This window comes from Punica granatum, chromosome 8 (genome assembly GCF_007655135.1).
Source record: "Punica granatum isolate Tunisia-2019 chromosome 8, ASM765513v2, whole genome shotgun sequence".
NCBI classification, from domain to species: domain Eukaryota; kingdom Viridiplantae; phylum Streptophyta; class Magnoliopsida; order Myrtales; family Lythraceae; genus Punica; species Punica granatum.
Window position 1 is genome coordinate 17,269,466 of NC_045134.1, and position 14,346 is coordinate 17,283,811.

Consider the following 14,346-nt stretch of genomic DNA (forward strand, 5'->3'; position numbering starts at 1 on the left):
GGATCGAAGGAAGATATTCGCTTTTTAAGTGTGATTCTTGGACCCCCATTCTTCCTGGGCCCGGTTTTCTCCCAATTTTAGGTGGGCTCCAACTCTGTCATGTGCTTTTCGTGATGTAAAAATTGCTTCTTTGTGCGTTATGTCTTGATCTGACTTCTGAGTGTATTCTAGCTAGGTCAGTTATTTAGCTAAGTCGCGGTGGGAAGTGCCGATGTATTGAGCGAAATCTTTGCAGGGGTTCGGGTAGTGTAGACAAGCGGTAAAGCCGAGAAATCTCATATGTACGTTTATGTGCGCGTGCTCGAGTGTTGGTAACATGAACATCGACCCCTCTTCTTCCTAATAAATTTCCTCTAGACCTCAGTGCTCAGACGGTTAGAACGGCAGTGGAAAAGCTTTCAAATTTTTCGAAATTTCAGTTATTGGATCGGATTTGTATTTATCTAATATTTTGAATTTGTATCGAAAATCATGTAGTGGCAAAAATTGTATTTATCTAATATCTCAAATTTGTATCGAAAATCATGTCTTGACAAAAATTATATTCAAGAATTTTGTTGCATTTATTGAATTTTATTAAAAAGGTTCAAGATGTTATAATTGGGATCAAAATCACCACCACAGCCACCACAATACAAATGAGTTATTATTATATGTCTTTATAGGTCATTTATTTGCCTCTATAACTTTTAGAGACAAATAAATTAATTGACCATATTGGTGTTGTTTCTATAGATCTTTAAAGACAAATTTGAAACAAATTGTTTATTTGTTTCTATTTAGTTCAATTAGAAACAAATGATTCGCCTCTAAAAATAAGAAAAATTATCACATAAAATTGTCTCTATGTACTTTTTTGAAACAAATATAGTTGCCTCAATATGTTTTTTATTCATATATATAAAGCTCTACAAAAAAAAAAGTAACCATCGACCTTCATTTTAGTATAACATTGTTTTATCTAATGCATCAATGCTCCTTACTTGTCTAAATTTGCTACTTTTATTATTTATTATACTTTAATGATAATATTTATATTCTAAATAAATCATTAATATTTTGTATTTATAAGTTTTAATTTTAAGTAACCTACAAAATAATAATATTTATTCCAATAAAATATTTTGTGAGACTTTATCTTTTTAAAGAAAAAATTTTCATAGATTTCTACTTGAAATTATATCGGATAATTTCACATAATTTTTGCAAATAATTTGTTGGTTGAGCAGAAAGGCTCGACATTCTTGCGGTCGCCGAATTTTTCTTGGATAAGTGTTCGTTGAATTTAAGTAGAGAATGTGAAGAGAGATATGATGAGGAACAAAAAGAACCGAGAAGAAAATGTAAAGTATGACAAGAGAAAATACTTGCATTGAAGAAAAGACCGAATGAAGAATATATATATATACACACACGCACGAGAAATAGTTATTAGAGAAAAAGCTTGTGGGGAAAGAGAAGAACCCGCGATTGAAAGGAAAGGGAAGAGAAAGGAGTGAAAAACCAATAGAAAGAAGACCTTCTCGGTAGACAGGAATCCTACATCTGGGTCTTATTCCATATCAAACTCGGATTAGGAAGATAGCCCTTGAACTAGAGATCAATCATACTCGCTTCTCCAACTTCTTCCTTCTCGCAAAAGATATGAATTTTTTCTTGGCAAAAGCTTTTTTGTTTACTTTTTGGTTGTTTAGTAAGTTCGTGGGTATCAACATGGTTTTTACCAGCTTAGCAAAAGGGTGCTCCTAAGTAAAAGGAAGAAAGAGCTTCTCTTGAAGCGTTAGAGTTTTCCAAGTACTTGTATGAGTTTCCCACCTGGACCTGGGGATGGAAGTATCAAGGTGCGTCTAGTGGTATCGTATAATTGAGAACGGTGGTATTTAGGAGTGATATATCCCTCTTCAACAAGCCAGTGTGATCTTACTTTCGAAAGAGAGTATTGATGTGGCGGTGTAGATGTAGCTCCATAGTTGAGCTAGCCTCTGGCTATGGGGCGCCGGACCGATGACTCGCTGGTTCAGTGCTGCTAATTATTATAGTATAGGAGGCTGTTGTCCCCTCGGGACTACTAGTAGCTTTGGTTGTTGAATCTCGTGCAAGTTAGGTTGTGGTTGTATTGGCTGCAAGCGCAACGAGGAATTGGTACGAAAAACCATATGTATAAAGTTCGAAATAGTGAATTGGGGTAGAGTAGACCAATGATCCTGTAGTCATTTGACCGGCTATTGAAAGAATTAGCTTGCATCTCCTCCAACTAAACTATAGCCAGTCCCATCTCACTCCAGATCTAACGTGGTAGTTTACCATCATAGGGTTTTCTATCTATAGATTAAACCATTACCAAGGAGCTAATTCGTTCAAAACTCAAAGCATCCCCCAGCAGGGAGGAAAGAGAGGCGAGGCCAAGACTTGAATTCTGGCTTGTTTGGGATTAAAGTTGAGTTGAGTTACTGTAACTTTATATATATATATATATATAATTAGGTTGTAATGATTGTATTGTTGAATTATGATAAAAAGTATGAAAAAAATAATGAATAGTTGAGAGAAAGTAATGATTATATTGTTGAGTTGTGAAAAGAGTAATGAATAATTAAGATAATTTAGTATTAAAAATTGAATTGAATAGTTAAAAAATTGAAGAAAAATGAAAAAGTAATAATTGTGTTGTTGAATTGAACATAAGTGAAGTTGAGTGAAGTAGAGTTAAAAAATAATTCTAAAACCAAATATGGCATAAATGATCTCTGCAACTATCTACCCGAAGAAGTTGTCGATAGTTATTGCTGCCTAATCTCCCAAAATGCTCAAGAACCGAGAGCCGTCCAGCCCCTAGACGGTCGGATGGAGCTTGCAACTAGAAAGAAGATAGGCCGGTCAAACAAAAACAACGCACAAATGCGCTTCATATTCGCATGGAGTCTGCTCCTAGAAATATAGCCAGACCTACCCCTTCAGGTCAATCCCACGAGCCTCTTATCCATTCTCATTCCAACTCTTATTAGCCTAAGGATATAGTTCGAAATAACTAACTCAAATTCAAATAGGAATGTTCTAAGGGAATGAATATACCGGTACTCTAATTTCTACAACTCTCAAGGTGACAACAACGTCTTTTCACTTAATGAGTCATGCCTTTTACAAAGCATTACTTTTCCTGATTGAAATGAATAAAGTGAAATTAATGAATTGCATGGTTCTTTATTCATAAGTTGTAAAAAAATTTTACCTTCGAAAAATAAAAAGATTCAAACTCAATTTAGTAACTCTATATTAGTATCTAAACGTTGATACACTTTAAAAGCATATATATTAGTCTCTACTGCTCATACCTAAGTCAATAATTTTTTTAATTAATTGTATTAGAGACAAATAATATATCATATAGAGACACAATTTTATTTGTCCTTGAAATTAAGATTTAGAGACAAATAATACCATATGCACAGACATATATCTTATTTGTTTTTGAAATTATAGATTTAGAAACAAAACAATAATGTCTCTAATTTTTATTTCTATAGATAATTTGTATTGTAGTGCACTCCCCATGGAGAATTAAACGATGATGGGGCAATCCTTAATGAGGATGTTGATTCCCTAATTGAGGGTGCATGTAACATCTTAGGCAAATCTCACATCGATAAAATACGGGAGAGATGATGGATATATATATATATATATAATCCTGAATTTTCATAGACATTGGTTTATATATATGTATTTATGCATGAAGTGTATGCATGCACGTACAATTTCTCACAAATTTTCTCAAAATTAATATATAAAGAAGAAATTAGGAAGGGGGCAAGAGGGGTTGAAGGTGAGAGCCCCTGGCAGCCACCAATCCTCAATTGAGATTGTCAATTACCTAGATTATTGCCAGCAATCCCCATTGTGGGGGTGGTGCCTTCCCCCTTCCCCAAGCTGGTCGGGATTGAAATAATCTCAAAATTTGGGTTTTTCAATTTAGATCCAGTTATGATTGGTGGGGCCTCGCCTGTGGCCACCACCCCCCAATTGGGACTGCCATTATTCCTTTTTTTTTGGGTGGGGGGGGGGGTGAGTGTCATTGTGGTCGCTGCTGGTGAGGTCCCATCGGTCAAATTGGATCAAAATTGAAAAAAAACATAAATTTTAAGATCATTTCAATTCCAATTGGTGGGGCCTCACTTATCGCTGGCCACCCCCTTTTCCCCACTCTTTTGTTTTTATATTTTTTTATTTCTGCCAATGGAGCCTCGCTAAAGGCTACCATCATTTCTATTAGGTTGCTAGCGACTGTTGAGGCTGTCGGCCACCTCGACTGGGGGAGTGGTGGTCGCCGATGAGGCCTTATCGCCGGCCCCCATCTTCTTCTTCATAGTTAGGATTTTTGCTTTTTCTTTTTTTAACATTTTCATGATATATTTTTATTTGAAATTTTTTTTCATGAACCCATTCGACCAATCATTCCGAGCCATGTGTCATCGTCAAGTGATTGTGAGCAAAATCTGTTTGAATTAATGGAAAAACTAACATCCTGTTAAACGTGATACAAAAAATAAATTTAGTGCATTTTTATGAAAAATGTTAGTACAAAAATTATTAAAATGTAAAATTTTGGATTTTTTTTATTAACGCGTGTCCATCCCTTTTTAAGTAGTCTCTTTAATCTGTATTTGTGCCTGGCTTCCACAGGCGCCAGTTATCACCTTCATTTAATTATTTTCCACTAGAAAATCCCTCACACCCATATTCCTCCCTTCCCTTTCAAACCCCACTCCACCAAACGCCACAATCCAAACAAGGCCTAAGTGTTTTCCTATAATTGTTTTCACTGATCTTGGCCATATCATTCCCTTTTTTTTTTTGGTGAAAAGAGAGACGACAAGGAAGTCCATGTCCCAAAAGCCAATCACATCTGATCTAGCAACGCATTTTCCAATTCTATGAGCTAAGATAGCACTAGACCTTGGATAATAAAAACAGCTCGACTGATTTATTGATGCCAATAGATGAAGACAGTCTGAACTGATTCCAAAAAGCGTTGGCAGAGGTTTTCGATCCCCAATGAGAACCGAGTGAAGTATTAACGAATCAGTGTATAGGACATGAACAGGTGCTCACATTTGAGCGGCGAGTAGCAGCCTTGTGTAGCACGCCAATCCTTCCGCTTGAAGTGGTGATTCTCCTGGCATCAATGAGACTTCTATTCCCGTTACTTGGCCAAGATCAGTGAGGAGTACCGATGCACCAAAAAGAGTCGTCATGGCTAGCGATACGATTTCTGCAAAGAATGACGAGACCCGACAACTAAAGGAACCCAAGATCGTTCCACGATCAAAGTTGATTGACAAATCTTCGACCCGTTATTTACGACATAAACAAGAACCTTGGTATAATTGACATCAACCCGTTATTTCTTGCGAACAAGAACTTTGGTATAGGAAGACGCCACAAACAGTGGTGGAAAGCCGTTTGATAAGTCGATGATGAACGCCACATAAATTTTCAATAAGTTTTTCAAGAACTAAAGAGAATACTCTCACGATTTTATGAATGTTTTTTTTTCTTAAAAATTGACAAGATTAGTATATATAGACCAAAACTAATCCTAATCTGGCCATGTCTCATTGTAAAGTAAGAAAAATAGAATCTAAAGTATCTATAGAGATATAACTTAATCTATAAAGATATGAAATCTAAAAATTCCTAAAATATCTCCATCAGATTTAAACTTTAAACAAATATGATGATATCCCCTCTTGATCTTCAACAAATGCTCTAGAAACTTTTAGAAAATGGCATTATCATGGGTTAATCCTCTATATCATAGACTTGGCTGGAATCTTCTAGAACTTGAATAATGTTGATGCATCTTTGTTGATCACGTGGTTCATGTCCAATGGGCCTCCACAAATTTGCTTGAGCCCAAACCTCTTGAATTAGGCCGTTGAGTTCATTTTTAAACTTCTTTACTTGTGCTCACGTAATCGGTCCAATTGGAACTTGAACTGGATCCCTTGAAGTCGTGCTACGATTTGCATCATTCCCCTCTTCTGGAAAAGGATTTGCCCTCGAATCATTACATACATCAAAAGGAAGCAAATTAGCAACATTAAAAGTAGCACTTACATTGTACTCACCGGGTAAGTCTAGTTTGTAAGCGTTGTCATTAATGTGCTCTATGACTTGAAAAGGACCATCCCCTCTTGGTAGCATTTTGGAATGTCTTTGCACTGTAAATCTCTTTTTCCTCATATGAAACCAAACCCAATCTCCGGGTTCAAAAATCATCTTATGATGCCCCCTGTTGGCGTGTTTTGCAAATTGCTCCATTTTTCGTTTAATGTTAAGTCTTGCTTTCTCATGAATCTGCTTGACAAATTCAGTTTTTTTTTTTGCCATCTAAATTAACATGCTCAATCAAAGGTAAAAGAGATAAATCCAATGGAGTTAAATGATTAAATTGATGAACAATTTCAAATGGTAAAAATTTAGTAGCAAAATGAATAGATCTGTTATAAGTAAACTCAACATGTGGTAAACACTATTCCCATATTTTGATGTTCTTTTTAATGATTGCTCTCAACAAAGTAGACAAAGTCCTATTTACTACTTCTGTTTGTCCATCAGTTTGTGGGTGATAAGTAGTAGAAAACAATAATTTAGTACCTAACTTACATCACAAAGTCTTTCAAAAATAGCTCAAGAACTTAGCATTTCTATCCGAAACAATTTGTTGTAGGCATGCCATGTAACCTCACAATCTCCCTAAAGAACAAATCAACAACATGCGAAGTATCATCCGTTTTGTGACATGAAATAAAGTGTGTCATCTTACAAAATCTATCCACAACCACAAAAATTGAATTTCTTTCACATTTAGTCAAAGGTAATCCTAACATAAAGTCCATTGAAATATCAATCCAAGGCTCACTAGGAATAGGTAAAGGAGTATACAAACCGTTGGACTGCACTATGGATTTAGCTTGCCTACATGTAACACATCTACCATAATTCTCTCAACATCTATTTTCATATGTGACTAATAGAAGTGTTCTTGCAAAGTAGCTAAAGTCTTTGCAACTTCAAAATGTCTCATTAATCCCCCACCATGAGATTCCTGCACTAATAACTCCCTCAAGGAACAACTAGACACGCATAACTTATTCCTTCAAAACAGGAACTCATCATGCCTAAAGAACTTACCACAAGGGGTTTTCTCACAAGCCCGATATTCCTCACAAAATTCATGGTCATCAGCATATAAATTTTTAATGTGCTCAAAACCAAGCAATTTTGCATCAAGTGTAGAGAGTAATGCATAGTTGCGAGAAAGTGCATCGGCGACCACATTATCCTTACCTTACTTATACCGAATGACGTATGGAAACGTCTCAATGAACTCCACCCAACGAGCATGTCTTTTGTTTAGCTTGTGTTGGCCCTTCAAGTGTTTCAAGGACTCATGATCGGTGTGAATCACGAATTCCTTAGGTCATAGGTAGTGCTGCCACGTCACTAAAGCCCGAACCAATGCATACAACTCCTTATCATAAGTTGAATAGTTTAAGGCTGCCCCGCCTAGTTTTTCGCTGAAGTAAACAATTGGTCGTCCTTCCTGCGTAAGAACTGTACCTATACCAATACCTTAAGCATCACATTCAACCTCAAACGTTTTTGAAAAGTTAGGTAAAGACAGTAAATGAGCGTTGGTCAGCTTCTCTTTGATTAGCTGAAATGCCTTCTCTTGTTCTTTTCCCCATATAAATCCAACGTTCTTCTTGATCACTTCAGTAAATGGTGCGGCTATGTTACTAAAGTCTTTCACAAACTGCCGGTAAAAACTAGCAAGTCCATGAAAACTACGAACATTACCTACACTTGTGGGACTAGGCCACTCATGGATTATATGTACCTTCTCTTCATCAACCTGTATACTTTGTGCACTAACAACAAATCCCAAAAATACAAGCTTATCGGTGCAAAAAGTACAATTCTTCAAATTAGCAAATAATTTTTCCTTCATGAGCACTTCTAAAATAGATTTCAAATGTACCTTATGATCATTCAAGTTTTTGCTATAAACGAGTATATTATCAAAGTAGACAACAACAAATCTACCTATAAATGCATGCAAAACATGATTTGTAAGTCTCATAAAAGTGCTCGGAGCATTAGTCAAACCAAAAGGCATAACTAACCATTTATACAAACTATATTTTGTTTTAAAGGCACTTTTTCATTTATCTCATTCTTTCATTCTAATCTGATGATAACCATTCTTTAAATCAATTTTAAAAAATACACAAGAACTATGCATTTCATCTAACATATCATCTAAGCGAGGAATAGGATGGCGATACTTTACCATTATGTTGTTGATTGCTCGGTAATCAACACACATTCTCCACATCTCATCCTTCTTAGGTACAAGTATAACCGGAACAGCGCATGGGCTCATGCTCTCCCTCACGTACCCTTTCTCCAACAACTCACTTACCTGTCGTTGAAGCTCCTTTGTCTCCTTAGGATTGCTCCTATAGGCTGGTCGGTTTAAAATTATTGTACTAAGAAAAAAATAATTCGATATTCAATCTCTCGGATTGGAGGTAATCTATGTGGTGTTTCCTCGGGAAAGACATCTTCATACTTCTACAAAAGAGAAATCACAAAACTAGGCAGAGCGAGGTCAAGTTCGTCAGTATTGAAAAAAATGCCTATTTGTACAAAAGAACAATCATCGACTGATTTGAAAACATTGTTTGCTTAATTTCTCCCATTTTTGCATAAAAATTCTTTTGTTTTCTCTCTAATTTTATCTCAATGGCCGAATTTTGATTTTATTTGTCTCTCACATTTTTCTCGACCTTTCTTTGATATTCACTCTTTTTCTTATGTTCACTCTCTTTCTTTTGATCATTCTCTTTTTGCAATCTCACTTGATCCTCATATACTTGTTGCGGTGTCAATGGTACAAGAGTGATCGATCGTTGATTAAGTACAAATGAATATTTATTCGTAAAGTCATCATGCTTCACATGCCTATCAAATTGCCATGGATGCCCTAGCAATAAGTGTCCTGCTTGCATCGGTACTACATTACACAACACTTTATCTTCGTATTTGCCGATTCGAAATGCAACTAACGCCTGCCTGTTCACCCTTATCTCACTACTATCATTTAACCATTGCAATTTGTATGGCCTAGGGTGCTTCAACATGGGCAGTTCCAATTTTTCCACCATTGTTGTGCTTGCGACATTAGTACAACTACCACCATTAATAATCACACTACATACCTTGTCTTTAACGTAGCACTTACTGTGAAAGATGTTCTTTCGCTGCACTTCTTCATCTCTTTTTGTTTACAAGCTCAGTACTCTCCTTACCACCAATGTCAATGCATCGGGGGCTAAATATTCATCTTTGGAAACGTCCTCCAATGGGGGCATGTCATCGATGTTGGAATCTTCATTGTCGATCACAATCTCACCATTGTCTCGCATCACCGTGACCCGCTTGTTTGGACATTGACTTGCTATGTGTCATCTGCCTTGGCATTTAAAACACTTAATGTCACGATTCTTGGAGGTAGAAGTGTCGATTTTACCTTGAGGAACGTGGCTGGTTGCTTCTTGCTTTTGCTCGATTTTCGACTTCGACATGGATTGCTTCTCATCTTTCTTCCATTGATTCGATTTCCAAGTGGATGTGCTTGGACTTTGGCTTGCATGTGTATTGCATCTCCTCTTGAACTGGTTCTCAATCTTGATGGCCATGTGCGCCATATCCTCCAACTCCACATAATGTTGTAATTCCACGACATTTTGAATTTATCGGTTCAATCTAGCCAAAAATCTTGCCATAATAGCCTCTCGATCCTCCTCTACATTTGCTCTAATCATGACCACTTCTATCTCCTTAAAATATTCCTCTACACTCTGGTTACCTTGCCTAAGACTTTGCAACTTATTATATAACTCCCGGTAATAATAACTAGGAACAAATTGCTTCCTCATCACCCTTTTCATTTCCTCCCACGTATTTATAGGTGGCTCTCTATTTCTTCGCCTATTTATCACCAATTGATCCCACCAAACAATTGCATAATCCGAGAATTCAATGGCTGCCAATTTGACTTTCTTAAGCTCGAAATAACTGTAACTATCAAATACAAACTCCACCCTTTTCTCCCACTCAAGGTATGCTTCGGGATCACTCATTCCTTGGAACGATGGAATTTTCATCTTAATACTACCTAGGTTATTGTCTTCCCGATTTCTAGGTTCTCTAAACCGCCATGCACGTCTCCTATTACTAACAACCGAATTTCGATCATCTTCTTCATCAAAACCAGCCCCATAATTCTCTTCATCCTCAACCCTTAATTCCATCGGTTGAACTATTTTTCTCCTACGCACTTTAGGAGCGTTTCGTGGCTGCTCCACACTTGTGTTCTTCATCTGATCTACCCGTTCATAAACCTACTCCAACTCCAACCTCATCACACGCCTTATCTCACTCATCATGGCCTCCATAAGTACTTTTGAATCATCCAATTCTGTAGCACCTTCGGGAATACTCTTAATATTGTTATAAGACATGACTGCTGCAAAATAAAGTTAGAAAGAAAGGACCTCACAATTCTCTCCCTTACGTGTTTACTCTCAAGAATGTGAATCACTCTACACTCGTGTTTTCACTCAAAAAAACATATGTGGCTTTTTTTAACCTTCTAATGTTCTCACCACTCTTGCCTTTTTTCACTCGATAATTCTCTTTCAATTCTTTTGAAAATAAACAATCAACACTCCAAATTTCCAGCAGCAATTCACTAAGAACTCATCAAGGAAAATTAATGGTCAAAGGAAATTTAAGGAAGAAAGGAAACAAGAGAAAAGAATTTGGATGGAAATATATGGATGGAATATATCAGAATGTTATATGGATGGAAAGAATTTGGATCTAATTGTCAACGACAACTTCTTGGTTTTCTTTTGTTCTTTTTTTTTCAGCTTGTTTTTTTTGGCCAATTTGTTTTTTACTAATAACAATCCAAAAAAAACAAACTTGACGAAACGAAACTCAGCAAATTAAAACGAAAACCTGATTTGGAGCCTGATACTCTAATACCAAATGATGCGATTCCCGCCAAGAATGACAAGACCTAACAACTAAAGGAACACAAGATCGTTCCACGATCAGAATTGATTGACAAACCTTCGACCCATTGTTTACGATATAAATAAGAACCTTGGTATAACTGACCTCAACCCATTGTTTATTGCGAAACAAGAACCTCGGTGTAGGAAGACGCCGTAAAAGATGGTGGAAAGCCGTTTGATAAGTCGATGATGAAGGCTACGGAAATTTTCGATAAGTTTGAATTAGTGCTTCAAGAACCAAAGAGCATACTCTCACGATTTTCTGAATATTTTTTTCCCTTAAAAATTGACAAGATGAGTTTATGTAGACCAAAACTAATCCTAATCTGGCCATGTCTCATTGTAAAGTAAGGAAAGTAGAATCTAAAGTATCTATAGAGATATAACTTAATCTATAAAGATATGAAATCTAAATATTCATAGAATATCTCCATCAGATTTAAACTTTAAACAAATCTGATGATAACCTCTCTTGATCTTTAAAAAATATTATAGAAACTTCTAGAAAATGGCATTATCATGGGTTAATCCTCTGCATCATAGACTTGGTTGGAATATTCTAGAACTTGAATCATGTTGATGCATCTTTGTTGATCACATGGTTCATGTCCAATGGGCTTTTACGAATTTGCTTGAGCCCAAACTTCTTGAATCAGGATGTTGAGTTCACTTTAAACTTCTTTGCTCGTGCTCGCGTAACCGGTCCAATTGGAACTTGAACTGGATCACTTGAAGTCGTGCTACGATTTGCATGAGCTGGAGTGGTATGTACAGATCCGTATGTGATAATTCTCCAAAAAGAGGGCACAATGTACACTCGATGTGCCTGCTCTACTAGCTAGAAAGTGTGCCTTGCATTTAGTGATCGGGTGAGATAGGCACCTACAGTATCTCTCTTGATTGCAAGAATGCGATGCGTGACCCTAGATGCATATAGGTTAGCTCTTGTGAACACAATAAGATTGCATTCTAGCCAAATACCCCAACATACTATGCATTTATACTGAAAGGACTCTCTATCTACCGTGGACTCCTTGAGACGGTTGAACACTAACCATTGGCGTACCGACGTAATCTGTAAAGACTCTAATCTAACCCCACATTCTGATGTGAACCACACCTTAGACTTAAAGGAACATGACCACATTAGATGGTCCCAAGTCTCATCCTGGGATTGGCAAAGAAGGCATCGAGTTTTGTAGGTAACGATGCAGACCAGTGCGTAGCGGTAGGGCGCTTGACTCCCCATGCTAAATGATTGGTTTTATTTTGGGCAACAAAATGAGCGCCCATAACTTGGTCCAAGAGTTGATTGTATTCATACCAAATGCAAAAGAGGATCCTCTAGATCATTGTGGTGCTTGATAAGCGTGGTGTAGCTAGATTTACCAAAATAACAAAGATTGAGGGTGAGACAGTGGGAAGTATCTTTCTAGAAAAAAAAAAAAGAAAAAAAAGAGAGGGAGACAGCGGGATTGAAATAGACAAATCAAGCATATTTTCATTAAGTCAACGTTGGCTAAATCGAAGTAAAGAGGCCTTCCATGGACCCGAGACAAGTCAAGGGCCTCTTGGCTTCACCCTCACGGGTAGGGCCGAGAGCCTCCGTGGCTCAACTCAGGTGATGTTGGCCTCCTCGGCTCCAATTTCGACTGTTTCCCCACATAACATGAACATATCATACAATTCAAACAAAAAACGCATTAAGTTGGTATGAGCATGCAAACGAGAAAAGCGTAAAAAAAACACAAAATAACGTCAGATCGACCGCCTTATGCCCTGCAAGTGCAAGAAAATAAATGTATTAACTCCTCTAAGTGTAAAGGATGTGTAGCTTATGCCCGGGGCATGAGTAAAGTGGCTCAGAAGTTCTAAGAAGCCTCAAGGAGGTCGCGGGTGCTTACAAATGGGGACGGAAGAGAGGAAGGAGGAAGGCATAGGTGTGCTCGAGAGTTAGAACCTACAAACAAGGGAAAGGAAAAATGGGGACATCGAGATGGTGTCTCGGATGGGAAGACTCTATAGGAGGGGCGTGAGTTGGGAGGCTCGGGCTCTCTGTCCTTGACCCTCCTAGACATGGGAGAGTGGGAACTGTGGTTGGCTTGTTCGTGGGTGTGGGCATGACTCACCAAGAGTCTAGATGAGGGAAACTCGTCGAAAAAAGAGGAGAAAAGAATAGGAGCTGCAGCTGGAGGTGACTGGTTCGTGGTGCTACACGGCTCAAATGGCAAAAAGGATGTCATGGTTGGACTCAAGAGGTCGAAAGTAAGGGGGTTATGTAACTTGTTCAAAGTTCGGGTTGGGTCGACGAGGGACGGTGTGGCGGTGATCGAAAAACCGAGGTGGTTTTTTGATGAAGGTGAGTGGTTTTAGGGTGGGGGAGATGATGAGTGGTGATGGGTTAATGAAGAGAGATGATGAGTGGAATATGAGTTTAAGGGAGAAGTTGGAGGATTTTTTTGTTAGAGAGAGAAGTTGATAGTTGATTAGTAGGTTGAAGAAGATGACGAGGTGAATAGTTAAAAGGTGTATGTAGATGTGTATGTAGATGAGTTGATGGAAGAGGAGCAAATGGGAGATATGTGTGTGTATGTATGTATGGCGGTAGGTCAGAAGAAGAAAGAAAGAAGATAGGTGGATGGTGGTTGGTTGTAAGAGAATTTTGGCGAGTTGTGATTGGAGGAGGAGGGATCAAAAGAGGATATGATGTTGGGGATATATAGATGGTAGAAGTGTATGTAGATGTGTGGAGTGGTGTATGGGTGTATGGAAAGTGAATAGGAGAAATGATAATAGAGGAAGAAAGGATGTGATGGGAGGATGAGAGATGTGTGAGTCATATTGGATGGAAGACAAGAAGAAGGCAATTGAGGTGTTCGGGCCTCGATTGAGGGCACGTTCCAAATTTCGAGATTGAGCATAGGCTCGGGCGCTTAGGAATGTTGATCAGAGGCATGAGCGAGAAAAGCCCCGTGAAAGGTTGTCCGGTCATTCATAGGACATGTGCAGTGACTTTGGTCTCCACGTGATGTTTGGTGTTCCCATTCTTAAATTTGTGCTTAGATCAGGTTTATCCATCATGAAACACAAAATCAGACTAATAATACATCCAGCATAATCAAACATGGGAATACAGGCAGGACAAAACCCCAGGTCTTGGAATTCCGGCAAAACACACTTCATTCATAATTTA